This window comes from Podarcis cretensis (assembly GCF_951804945.1).
Source record: "Podarcis cretensis genome assembly, chromosome: 17".
Classification (NCBI taxonomy): domain Eukaryota; kingdom Metazoa; phylum Chordata; class Lepidosauria; order Squamata; family Lacertidae; genus Podarcis; species Podarcis cretensis.
The window spans coordinates 19,397,376-19,410,086 of NC_137187.1; the positions used below are offsets into that span (position 1 = coordinate 19,397,376).

Consider the following 12,711-nt stretch of genomic DNA (forward strand, 5'->3'; position numbering starts at 1 on the left):
CCCGGACGCATCCCAGCAGAGTGATGGGCCAAGTGGATGCGCCGGGAGGTGAAGGACAGGGCCAAAAGGGAAGCCAACGGCAGCTGAAGTGGGACACACACACAAACACACACACACAGAAAGCTGGAAAAAAATCATCTGGTTGCCATACATGTGGGAAATTCCGGACATCACTTAAAATTCAAAAAATTCTTCCCAATCACCATTTTAGGCATACAATTTCTGTACACATCTGGAATTTTCCGGACGTATGGCAAGCCTATGTATCATCACCATTGAAAAAAGAACCAGCGAGAGAAGCAAAATGTGCCCTCCCAAGTGGGTTCACCAATTTACTGGTGTTCATAGTATCATAGGATCTTTGCGTTGGAAGGGACCCAATGGTCATCTAGTCCACCCCCTGCAATGCAGGAATCTCAGCTAAAGCATCCATGGCAGATGGCCATCCAACCAATATGAGTTACTGTCTGAAAGTGCAATGTGTAGAGTACACAGAGATACATTATGTCCCATCCCCCCCAAAAAACCCCCTGTAATCCTTATAATATATAAAGGTAAAGGTACCCCTGCCCGTACGGGCCAGTCTTGACAGACTCTGGGGTTGTGCGCCCATCTCACTTAAGAGGCCAGGGGCCAGCGCTGTCCGGAGACACTTCCGGGTCATGTGGCCAGCGTGACATCGCTGCTCTGGCGAGCCAGCGCAGCACACGGAAACGCTGTTTACCTTCCCGCCGGTAAGCGGTCCCTATTTATCTACTTGCACCCGGAGGTGCTTTCGAACTGCTAGGTTGGCAGGCGCTGGGACCGAGCAGCGGGAGCGCACCCCGCCGCAGGGATTCGAACCGCCGACCTTTCGATCGGCAAGCCCTAGGCGCTGAGGCTTTAACCCACAGCGCCACCTGCGTCCCATCCTTATAATATATAGACACACCTTAAAATGATTTGCCCTACGCATATATTTTTAGTACATAAATGAAAATTAGTGTCTTGAACAAAGATACGCTAGTGGAAATTCATCATTAGAAGTGCAGTACAATTTGTAATACATAACACACTGACTTTATGCTTAGCAATGCCTTAAGTATTCACCGATGGAAGATTTATTTATTATTTTAGCAATACCGTTCTGCATAAAATGTACCTTACCATTTTGTGACCTGTCATATACTTGGCTTTCACAGGCAATTCTATAAATTGCTGTTCCTCTGTAAATGGCTACATTTTTTTAAAGGGACATTTGTCTCGCTGTGGTTAGTTTTTGGATTTAGAAATACAAAAGTTTGACTCCAAGTTTTATCCATTCTAGCACAATGGTGAAATGTGCCATGCTTACTATTGAGCTTTTTTTAGACCAGGCATAGGCAAACTCAGCCCTCCAGTGGTTTTTGGGACTACAATTCCCATCATCCCTGACCACTGGTCCTGTTAGCTAGGGATGATGGGAGTTGTAGTCCCAAAACATCTGGAGGGCCAAGTTTGCCTATACCTGTTTTAGACAAACCCCAAAGCTGTTGGCAAAAAAACACAATTTTTCAATTGACTTGCCTAGGATCCGGGATAAACCACTGTCTTTCAGAATGCTCTCCCTGTTTTCTGCAAAGAAACAGAAGTGAAAATTAAGTACTTAAGTTGTGAAATACCTCATTATCCATAAATATATCATATGGAACAACATGCATATACCACATTGGGTTCCATGACAAAATAAAAGTGGGGTAGAAATGTAAGAAAACAACTAGCTAGCTGTAACTAACAGCTCTGAACATTAACCTGTATGCAAAGTGACCTTTGGTGCATATTGTGAACATGCAAGTCCATCCTTATAAATTTTTTTCATGGCTTATATTGTGTGATGTTGATAATTCTGATCTACTGCTGTCTCATGCTTGACAAGCCTGGATGGGTGTGATTTACAAAACTTTGACTGAACCCTTAAAAAAAACTTGGGTTATGCGGTTCTAGTAATTTCACCTGGGACAATGCCAAAAAGTTACAGACTCTGAGAAAGGTGAAAATCTCCCTACAAAAAAGAAAAAGAAAAAGAAACGCAATTAATGCTGTCTCAACATTGTTAAGCTGCTCCAAAAGCGTTTGCAAACAATATCCCTCCATTTCTCTGCTGGATGCCAATAAATGGGGGTCAACATTAATCCAAGGAATTTGAAATATAGCAAAAGTAGAGGCTCATTTACTACATTTTATGGGGTTTCTTGAGTCTCCAAGGGGTACTTTCCTCTTTTATAATGTGGAACTGTTTCGTTTTGGCTTGTCGATTTACTGCTGTTGACTCAAGAGAAGAAATGGGAGAAATTGAGTGCCAATTTCTGTTTGCTAATTCTGTGAAAATATGCTTAAACTACCAAGGATTTGTAGTAGAATTCAACAGATTAGTATCTGGGTCAGTGTTTTGAAACCTACAGTGAATGCTCAGTGACCTAGTTCTGCACCTCATCTCTGTTCCTAATTCCCTCTGTGTACATTATGAGGGGTGTATATGATGGTAAACGTATGGTAGTAAAATAATACATTGATGCCTTTCTATTACAGACTATGGATTGGATCCACTGCACGACTTCATGAAGCTTTTCCATAAGTTATGGTGCATTTCATTTCATTTTCACGTCATTTTAAATTTACATACCACAAATTAATTTGTGTATACAGAAAATATACAGAAAAGGACATACACCTTAAGATAATCTGATCCAACACAAAAAGCCAGAATACAATGGAACAACATATCAAATAAAGTGATATTCAATAATATATTAGAATATAATAGTACACAATAGAATGAACTCTCAAAATATCAGCAAATAATAATTAAACAGAAATTCATTCTTAACAATTACAATAAATAATTACTAAACTATGAACTTTGGCTCCAAGCGAGGGATGGATGAATCCGTCAATTCCAATTTCTCTCAGTTTCCCAGTCTGAACTTCGGCTCCTGAAATTTCAGCATAGGTTTGTATTTTTTAAAAAAGAGAAGCCCTCGAAATATTTTTTTTGGCATTTTAGTGCACATTGCTCATAATATACACATTTTGGCAAGCAATTTTGGCCTCTAGAATGCATTTTTGCATGTTGTTTTCACCAACATATGCATATTTAGTCATACATTCCCCATAATGCATGCATTTTTGGACACATTTTTGATGGGAGAATTTTGTATTGCAAAATTCAGACAACTGTTAATTTTGAAGGATACCCATGTTGTTTCAGGGAGCACAAATTAGTCAGATTTGCATTAAAATGCAAACTGAACTGAAGTTTTCCTCCATCCTTAGTACAAGGTTACGTGTACACATATGTATGAAGAAAATAATACATGAGGAGTTATGTTGCAAGGTCCTTTGAGGAATGCACTATATTTCTGTACAGTCTGCACACAGGGACCTAATGCAGCCTTGTGGGGGAATCCTGTCAGCAGCTGCGGACTTACACTTTGGGGGCCTTCAATCTTGAGCTGGTATGGGGGCCCCTTTGCAACAGCTTTTACAACATCTATGCTACTGACTCTCAAACTTTGGGATTGTGGACCCAATTTTTAAAAAGCAATGTGGATGAAAATCACTTCTGAGTCACCTCCACAATTAGGGTCTCTGAAGCTTAATCTTCCTTAGTTTTATAGTATATCGGCCCCTGCCTGTACTGGAGGATGAGAAAGAATGTTTTACCCTCTCAATAACCATGTTCCCAAACATTTTACTTTTCACCACAGAAGTGGATGGCAATGATTCTGGTACAGGGAAGAAAAAGATATGCTTGGAGACTCTATTGGAGTGGAAGCGAAACCTTCTCCTTCACCCTGGTGACCCCACCTATGTAGAATCATAATTGCATAATTTCATCTGACCGGTGACTGGGAGCAGCCGCCAGGACCATATAACACCAGTTCTGAAAGACCCACACTTGCTCCTAGTACGTTTCTGAGTATAATTCAAAGTGCTGGTGCTGACTTTTAAAGCCCTAAACAGCCTCCACCCTGTATACTTGAAGGAGCATCTCCACCCCCATCATTCAGCCCGGACACGGAGGTCCACCTCCAAGGTTCTTCTACTGGTTCCCTCACTGCAAGAAGTGAAGTTGCAGGGAACCAGGCAGAGGGCCTTCTTGGTAGTGGTGCCCTCCCAGTGAGATGCCCTCCCATGAGATGTCAAGGAGATAAGTAACTATACAACCTTTAGCAGACATCTGAAGGCAGCCCTGTATTGGGAAGTTTTTATTGTTTTATAATGTTTTTGTATATGCTGGAAGCTGCCCAGAATGGCTGGGGCAACCCAGTCAGATGGGTGGGGTACAAATATCATCATCCCAAGGCCACTTTCTTTGTGATCTAGCATGTGATGATGTGATGGAACACTGAGAATGACAAAATGCTGAGAACTGGCTTTGACTAATTGATTTAATTCTGTGGTGTTGTGAAACCAGCACCTACGCCATTTTTACTTTTGCGGGCTGAAATTTTTAGCCAAATATTGGCTGGTGATGAGCCTAGAATAGGGGGAAGTTAGGGGAACATCCTTCCCTGTGTCCAAGACACCCCTTTCAGTAATGTTTGCAACTCCCCCCACAAAAAAGGTACAAATCTATATGCAAGAATATAGCTGATGCAAGGGAAGGCAGGACATAAGCTGATGCACAACCCCATCTTGTCGTAAGTAACTCTAAGGAAGTAAAAGTGAATCAGGGTGAAAAGTGCTGCTAGATGACACTGGTGGGCCATGAAGCTACCAGAAGAGCAGGGAAAGACAGGGAAAAACAAGGGGGCTGGCCTGGTTGCCTGGGCAATGGGGATGTGTCTCCCCCTTTCTATTGTGAAGACAATAGGATAGCTTTGTATGTCTTCAATGACTTCATCCTACGTGGCGCTGTGACATCAGCCAACCAGGGACCATGTAATGAACAAGATGAAGGAGCCCTTTAGCTAAAATAGGGAGAGTCCAAGGAGCAGCAGATGGAGAACGATGGCTGCAAAAAGGTGATTATTATTTTTTAAATAAACATGTGTGTTCTGAAATGGCAGCCAATGCAACTTGAAGCCATGCAAAAAAGCACTAGTAGTGTAGAATTCCTAGATCTCCTGAGATCTGGGTTTCAATATCATTCTGTGGCTTGCAGATGTCTGTGGTGGAAAGATCTGGTAAAAGATGAATTCTCCCTTATTCCCACTTACCAGTGGCTTTTCCAGATAAGGTATCTTTTTTTAAAAAAAAAATTGATAACATCATTGTAATGATAATTCCATCCCCATGTTTTATGCTCACTTCTGAGCACAATTTAAAATCCTGGTGCCTAAAGTGCTGGTGCCCTGTATACCTGAAGGAGCATCTCCACCCCCATCATTCAGCCCAGACACTGAGGTCCAGCTCTGAGGGCCTTCTGGCTGTTCCCTCACTGCTAGAAGTGAGATTACAGGGAACCAGGCAGAGGGCCTTCTCAGTAGTGGCACCCGCTCTGCAGAATGCCCTCCCATCAGACATCAAACAGATAAACAGCTATGTGACTATTAGAAGACATCAAAGAGATGAGTAACTATATAACCTTTAGAAAACCTCCTGTATATTTTGATATTTTACTGTGTTTGATGTTTTAATCTGTTGGAAACCACTCAGAGTGACTGGGGCAACCCCATCAGAAGGGTGGCATATAAATAAAAAGGTATTGTAATATTATTATTATATAAGGAGATGAGGCTAGCTTTACAGTCTGAATGTGACATCATGGTTGAGACAGACTTAAACATACATACATACATACATACATACATACATACATACGAGGTGCGTACTGCATTGCTGTGGAAGGTGAATGGATAGCCTTAAAACAAGCAAGCAAAGCAGCAAGGGTATATAGCCAGACCAACTTGTGAAGCTCCAGATCACAGGCGTGCCCCCTTGGTCCTGCAACTGTGGGGGCCCGAGGCTGTGGGTGCCATGCAGCATGCATGGCCCTGGTGCTGAAAGTTGTGTGTGCCTGGCCCCTTCATGGGGAATTTTGTGGGTGCTGGGGCCCCCAGGGAGTCGGCACCTGTGCCAGATCACATGCTAGCACCTCAATTAGTGCCAATAGTACTAAGAGAGCTGAAGTGTATGTTGCTGTCGTTAATTTTGCTGTCTGGTCTTTGACCGCAATAAAGATTGATTGATTGATGGATGGATGGATATGAAGAGAGCCATCTCCTGCCATAGAAATGAAAGGTGCTTCCTGTTTGGTCTGGGACTGCTCCTTTCTTCAAACTTCTGTTGGGGTTTTTATTACAGTATAAGCATAATCACCCTGTAAGGGAAGGTGATATAGTTAGCCTGGGGTGATATTGTTAGCCTGATTTAATTGCAAACCTGAGGTTTCCTAGTGCAACTACAGAATGTGCAAGAGTTCCTAGGACATGTAACAGAAATTCAAATTCTTTATTATTATCCTGAATACACACATTAGGAAGTGAAATCTCTCCACCAAATACACTAGTCATCTGTGATGTCATGGATTAAGAGACCCCTTTTTGGATTAAAAAAACTCTGCTCAGTCATAAAGTTCACTGGATAACCTTTGACAAATCTCTTTCCATATCATGGAGCTGTAAAGAAGTACATTGATGCAACAGACATTACTGATAATAACCAAAAGAGGAGTTTGGGAACATCAAGTATACACTCATATAGTACTGGAGATTGTAAGATTCAGTGAAATAGACATAACCAAGATTTTAAGATATTTATGTATTGGAGCGTAATATAGAATGATGACTAGTTTTTGCCTTAAATCCTCTCTTTACTTTCTGTGAGGCAATTCCACCCTAAATGTTGCACAGATTGTCCTCAATTAAGTCCTGAGATTTCAGGAGGATATACGTCTGAGCAATGAGTTTCATATCAGAGTGTCTGTCCGAGTCTGTAACTGAAAAGTTGCGTGAAGAATAGATTAGGTTAATTGCACTGCATCCAAGGTTCCTTTCTGAAGGCGTTTGAGACGTGTCACTTGTGAGTCACACTCAGAGCTGGATGTTGGCCCATTATCACAGAGACTCGGCTGAGCAGTTGTTGGAGTCAGCAGAAATGAGAGGGTGCACTGGGGCTGATTGATGGGAGCTCTCCTGTATGTGAGAGAAATAAGCTGCCTGCGGAGAGTCTCTCAGGCAACCTCAGGTTTTTTTGTGTTTTAATTGGAAGAGGCCTAGTTGACAAAAGTCAAAACCGGAGAAGGATTATTTGGCTAACCTTAGAGCCCAGCACGAAGCAGAACGAGGATAAATTGTCTTTCTTTTCCTAGCTTTACCACTTCATCTGGATGCTTCTGGTTTTAGCCATGGCTCAGTTCAAACACTTTGCTTTTCAATTCTAGGAACAGCAATTGGGCTTTCTTGCTTGCTTTGCAGGATACTTCTGCTATGCTTTTATTGTCTCCCCAAAGAGAATGCTGTGCTTGGGGTTCATCTGCAGTGGCTGTTTCACCCAAGGTGCATCTAAGGGGCAACTTATGCAGTCTCCCACACACACACCCAGATTGTCCCCCATTAGTCCTTCATTTCCAGGACTTGTTTACACCCAAATAAATGAGTAGTTAATTAAAATTTCCTTCACAATATTCCTTGAGCTGTCATTTCCAATATCTCAGGATGTATTGCCACTGAAGCAGTGAGATGAAGCTGTCTCCCAGCTTTGATGAATGGAGTTTAATTCTGAGTAAACAGTAGAGAAGGATCTTGGCCATGAGAACAAGCATTGATGGTCAGGCTCAGGACTGGAAATGGAGCTTAGTATTGGTCACCTGAAAGCAGGGGTAGGCAACCTAAGGCTCATGGGCCAGATGCGGCCCAATCGTCTTCTTAATCCAGCCCATGGACAGGCCGGGAATCAGCATGTTTTTACATAAGTAGAATGTGTCCTTTTATTTAAAATGCATCTCTGGGTTATTTGTGGGGCCTGCCTGGAGATTTAACATGAGTAGAATGCATCTCTGCGTTATTTGTGGGGCATAGGAATTTGTTCATTTTTTTTCTTCCAAAATATAGTCCGGCCACCACATGGTCTGAAGAACGGTGGACCGGCCCATGGCTGAAAAAGGTTGCCAACTCCTGCCCTAAAGCAGTGTTTCCCAAACTTGGGTCTCCAGCAGTTTTGGACTACAACTCCCATCATCCCTTGCTAGCAAGTCCAGTGGTCAGGGATGATGGGAATTGTAGTCCAAAAGCAGCTAGAGACCCATGTTGGAGGAGTACCGCCCTAAAGGATTGGTGAGCACTTGAAGCCCTTTGGATCTGAGCTGGAGAAGACTTCCCAGCTAAAGAGCTGCTCTCGGGAAAACTGGAACTTGAGGCAAAATCCCACCTACCACAGGGGATGCTCTTCACTCCATATATCCCCCAGTGTATGTTGCTGACCCTTCCTTGCTGGCTGCTCCTGGAGAAATGTCTGTTGCTTTGCTAGGTGGCTGTATGAAGCAAAGGTGCTAGGTGAAGCGTGGAATGAAAGAACTGATTCCAGTAAATCTGAGTAAGGGGCCAAAGACCTCCTCTGCAGGGAACCCTCAAAGTCCAAGGTCTTCGTACTCCATTTTCTCCAGGGTCAACTCTCCAGTTCAGCTCCCTATGAAAGCAATGTACAGTAGATATTATCTATTGCTTTGCAAAGCCAGACCTTTTGGCCAAGAGGATCCCCCACAAGAGGTGGGCTGATGGCTCTGACTCCAAATTTTCTTGGGCCTACTCTTCAAAGCTGAATCCTTTCCTTGCTGAGGTCTGCCTTGAACAGCTGCCCAGACTGGTTCAGCAATGAACTGAGCTATGTAACCATTTGGAAATAAATAGCTCAATTGCTTTCTTTGCCAATCTGATGTGAGCCGAGGGGAGCTTGTCCATCACTAATTGCTGGGTAAGATTGCCAGGGCTTTTTTCTAGCCGGAACTCACTGGAACTCAGTTCTGGCACCTCTCAGGTGGACACTGCTGCCATTATAAGAGAACAATGGAGGCGTTCACAGAGAGTTCCAGAACTTCTTTTTCTAAAAAAATAGCACTGAACATTGCACTATATTAAGTCCCAGTTCTGCTTCCAGACAACTGCAGAAAAGCAATGCCTCAGTAGCGCCAAAAAGACCAAACAAACCAAATATGCACTTTACATTTATTAAAGTACTTTTAATTGTACATTCAGTTGCTGTTTAGTTTAGTTTGTTTTATGACAGAGCTGTTTGTTTGCTATTTATTGGATTTGTTGGTATGCATTCTGTAGTTTTTGCATTTATTTTTTAACTATTTCACCCCCTGTATATATTTTTTAATTGTTTCCCCACTATGGGATTGAACTATTTAATGACAAGCAGGTTATAAATACTCATTAAAAAATAAATACATGTCCAGTACACAGAAGCAAATGAGTGAAATTACCTTCGCATATTCTGAACTCTCTAGGCTGTGCATGCTCATGGCAAGAAACAGGAAATGACAAAACGAAGATCACCGGAGGGAAGGTGAGGGAACTTTTAGTCACTCCTAATGCATGCCAAGGGACATGGGTGGCGCTGTGGTCTAAACCACTGAGCCTGTTGGGCTTGCCAATCAGAAGGTCAGTGGTTCAAATCCCCATGACAGAGTGAGCTCCCATTGCTTGGTGCCAGCTCCTGCCAACCTAGCAGTTTGAAAGCACATTGAAAATGCAAGTAGATAAATAGATACCACTCCGGCGGGAAGGTAAACAATGTTTCCGTGCACTGCTCTGGTTTCACCTGAAGCGGCTTAGTCATGCTGGCCACATGACCCAGAAAAACTGTCTGTGGAAGCGGACAAACGTCAGCTCCCTTGGCCTGTAAAGCGAGATGAGCACCGCAATCCCAGAGTCGTCTGTGACTGAACTTAATTGTCAGGGGTCCTTTACCTTTTTCTTAATGCATGCCAAGCATGCAGCATGGGATGGAGAATTAACTTCCGGAGAAAATGACAGAGGAAGTCCTTTGCATACAGAAACTCTCAGTTTCAACTCTCAGCATTTTCAGGTAAAGCTTGGAAATACTCCTATCTGACATCCTGGAAAGGCCTTGTCCAGCCCATGTAAGCAATTCTGAACTAGAAGGGTCAACAATACAAGGCAATTTTGTATGTTTCTGTAGCTGTCATTCTGCTTAAGTAAGTTATCAGCATGGCACAAATCTCTTATTAAAAATATGAGGGGAAACTCAGAAGCAGGAATGTCCCAGCTTTCAAAGCCCACTTATTACCCTCACGAGTCACAACCACCTGCTGGTAGTGCAATATTCCTCCCTCCCCACATATGATTAGGAAGAAATAAGTCTTCCCAGGCAGGAGCAAATACTCAGCAACCAGTGGGGACGATGAACTTAGTTTACTCCCCAGCCTCCCTCTCCATTGCTGGACCACAACTGAAGGAAAGGTACTTTCATCATGTAACCCCACCTTGAAGAAAGCTGTCTGGATTTCATTTTTTAAAAAAGGAATAACAAATGTTTATTTATGCCAAATAAAGGCCCTCAGCCAATGGGCTGCTTTGGAAGGAAGGGAAGGTATAATAATAATAATAATAATAATAATAATAATAATAGATTTTAGATGAAATCATAGACTGGAAATGTAAATAAGGCTGTAAGAAATATACCTATGTTAAAATAAATAGGGACTTACTTCAGAGAAAATATGTTTCAGATGGGAGCATTGATTTGACTGATAACTGATGCTTTCTTTCAGAAACCTGACATATTGGACAAAGCAGGCCGCTCCAGAAATGCCTTTTGCTCTTTCTGTGTCACATGCCAATATTTTATTCTGGAGCCGCCACTGCAACAACTACAATACAAATGGATAGAAGCTGTAGAATGAACAGCAACACAAGATTGCAATCCAAAGACTAAGGGAGAGTAGCATGCTAACTACACAAAGCACTGCTTTGAAGAATGGTGTATGGACTTCATGAAACAAATGAAGAACAAATGTATATTTATTGCCTAAATAAAGCCCCTCAACCTGGTGGTCTTCTTAAATCAACTCAGGCCATAGAGAATATAAAAGGTACTATGTACTTTATGAAGAAACTTACTTTCAGTTTAATGATTACAGTGACACCTACTGTTCCCAAATAATCAAAATTATGTACATTTCATTCCGCAATATGTTAGGAAATTATTGTTCTGTAATTCCCATCTACAAATTTATTGCATGGATTTCAAATGGATTTCCATCCCCTCTCAAACGGATTGCATTTTATTACTTCAGAAAAGCTTTACAGCACCGTGAAAAAGCACAACTTTTTATGAGTCAGTGTATTTATATTCGTGGTCCCACTCAAAGAAGGAAGGATTTTATGTAGCTCAAGACATCTATAAATAGTAAAATAATATCTCATTATTTGCAGTTTATGGCTGCAGCACACGTCTGAATATTTTTAGTATTAACTGCCACCAGGCACAATCTGGCACATCCGTCACATTTATCTCAATGGGAGAAAATTAAACACTTGAATATTTGGGGATATTTGCAACATTCACTAACCAGACCTTTTTGAGGAGGCACTCAGAATGCTGCAATGTTTTGTTTTTCCAGTGGTTATTTTAACTCGTTTTGCCCCTTGAAGGAGAGATTATGTTCAGGACTTGGGAATGTATTTTGTTAAATAAAACTTTGCACACGCTCTGTGCACATCTTGTTGGCTTTGGTGCATTGTCTTCATGCAGCAGACATAGAGGAGGGGTGGACCAATAAGCAGGGGATCTTCAAAGGTTTGCTAACTTGTTGAACATCTGCATTCAGTGTTGTTAACAAATCTTGTTCTAAGTTCAGAAAGAACAAGTTTGGTGATAGAAATTGGAGGAGCTCAGTAACCTATTTTTATTTTGTTGTGAATCTCTAGTGACAACTGTGTAGTAAAAGATTGCTTTGGTTAAAGGTGTATTTGAAAATAATAAGGGATTGTTATGTGTAAGGTTGGGCAATGTTTTATTAATTTCGGCTATGCTGTGTATCACATTTGTGGGAAGAAACCCAGTGGGTGAGCTCACTTTTTCTGCTTTTATTGGTCTACAGGGCGGACGCGGCAACTGGACTTGCTTGTGGTCAAGGGCCCCTACATTAGCTTACTGGGAATGGCATGGTTTGGACCACTGGGGCTAGCCGTCACCGGGGTGAACCACACTAGCTTACAAGTGGACGTGGACGCCATATGCAAGGAATTTCCAGGGGTTTTTGATGGGAAATTGGGACAGTATATGGGCCCCCCCATTGTGCTACAGCTTGACCCCGCAGTACGACCGGTCAGGCTCAAGGCCCGCCGGGTCCCGTTCGCCTTGAAACCCCGTATAGACGAGGAATTGGACCAGCTCGTGGAGCAAGGAGTGCTGGAGCCGGTGCCTAATGCCCCCTGGGAAACCCCAATCGTCACACCCGTCAAGCCTAATGGTTCGGTCCGCATCTGCGCAGACTACAAATGTACCATAAACAAGGCCCTCACGGCCCACGCATACCCAGTGCCAGTGGTCAGCCATGTCCTTGCCACCCTGGCTGGGTCAAAAAAATTTGGCAAGCTGGACTTGGCCCAAGCATATCAACAGCTGCCAGTAGATGAGGCCACAGCAGAGGCACAGACGATTGTGACGCACAGAGGAGCGTTCAGGGTAAAGCGGCTGCAATTCGGTGTCAGCGTGGCACCAGGCATATTCCAGAAGCTAATGGACTCTCTCCTTAAAGGGATTCCTGGCGTCACCCCC

At 42.7% G+C, this 12,711-nt stretch overlaps 1 long non-coding RNA gene across 1 annotated transcript; it reads left to right on the forward strand.

The window, feature by feature from the left end:
- Positions 1-4,881: 4,881 nt before the first annotated feature.
- LOC307206553 lies at positions 4,882-10,978 on the forward strand. The gene is made up of 3 exons (XR_013834330.1): positions 4,882-4,985; positions 9,413-9,471; positions 10,700-10,978. It is a non-coding gene; the product is annotated as an uncharacterized lncRNA (long non-coding RNA).
- The last annotated feature ends 1,733 nt before the right edge of the window (positions 10,979-12,711 follow it).